Source organism: Propithecus coquereli, unplaced genomic scaffold, assembly GCF_000956105.1.
Source record: "Propithecus coquereli isolate 6110/MARCELLA unplaced genomic scaffold, Pcoq_1.0 Scaffold241, whole genome shotgun sequence".
NCBI lineage: Eukaryota > Metazoa > Chordata > Mammalia > Primates > Indriidae > Propithecus > Propithecus coquereli.
Window position 1 is genome coordinate 2687554 of NW_012147964.1, and position 1216 is coordinate 2688769.

At 52.4% G+C, this 1216-nt stretch overlaps 1 protein-coding gene across 1 annotated transcript in view; it reads right to left on the reverse strand.

Annotated features, from left to right (window-relative positions):
• Nucleotides 1-1216, reverse strand: part of ATCAY (ataxia, cerebellar, Cayman type) — a 34779-nt gene that overhangs the window by 12829 nt on the left and 20734 nt on the right. The gene's annotated exons all lie outside the window — the stretch shown is intronic.

Sequence of the window (1216 nt, forward strand, 5' to 3'; positions counted from 1 at the left end):
TCTCACTCTTGCTCAGGTTGGTCTAAAACTGCTGGCCTCAAGCGATTCTCCTGTCTCGGCCTCCCAGAGTGCTGGGATTACAGGTGTGAGCCACCCTGCCCAGCCTCCTCTATTTTTTTTCCTTTAAATTTCTGGGCCCCTAAACAGCTGATCAGCGGTAACGGCTTCAGCAGATGGATATACATGTGTGCTTTGGTGGAAAATATTAAAAACAGAACAGTCACATTTATCCAGGTGCCTACTAGGGTCTGGGCACTGATGTAATTTCTAGATCTCACCATAATTTTGGGTGGCAGGAAATGGTACCCACTTCACAGATGGGAACAGTGAGGCAGTGACTGGCCCGGGGCTGCCTTGCTGGGGAGGGGCAGTGTCAGGATTAGACTCCAGGCCTCTTGGGTCACCCTGCCTTTCTCACAGGGACTGGGTTTGGAGTGGTGAATTAGGCATGTTTGATAAAAGACATTGCTCTCTCTTCTCAATGGGGCAGAGCTGAAGGTCACAGCACGGTGACAGTGGGACCGAAGGCGTCAACGTGACACTTGTCACTAGCAGGGAGGCAGGAACACCACCACGTGGGCCTGGAGGACAGAGCTTTGAGCCAAAGAGGATTATCCTCAAGCTTTAAAATCGAGTGGAATTTGCCCTAAAAAAAGAAAGAAAGAAAATCGAAGGGCATGTTCCCTGCCCGGTTGCAGACTGCTTGGGACCTACGGTCTCTTTCTTCCTTCTAATCTCTCCCCGTCGGAATGAGAACGTGTAGCCCCCGCCCGAACCACGTCGTGATTTCTGGGACGTGGGTAACGTGCCGTCTGGGTTTACAGGCTCGCGGCTGGGGAGGAATTTCCCTCCAGGATGAATCGCACCTGGGTCTCCCCTGAACCTGGTTCGGACGATACTTAGACGAGATTTTGGACTCAAACTTGATGCTGGAGTGGGCTGGATCTCCCGAGGACACCGGGTGGCGTGAACGCGAGTGCATTTTGCAGGTGGAAGGATGTGCATTTTGGAGGGACCAGAGGGCACAGTGCTCTGGGTTGAATTATGTCCTCTCAAAATTCATGTCACAGCCCCAGCCCCCAGGACCTCAGAATGTGGCCTTATTTGGAAACAGGGTCACTGCGGGGGGAATTAGTTACGATGAAGTCACACCGGGCTACAGTGGGTCCGTAAGCCAATTGTGACTTATAAAAAGGGGAAATTTGGGGCCGGGCGT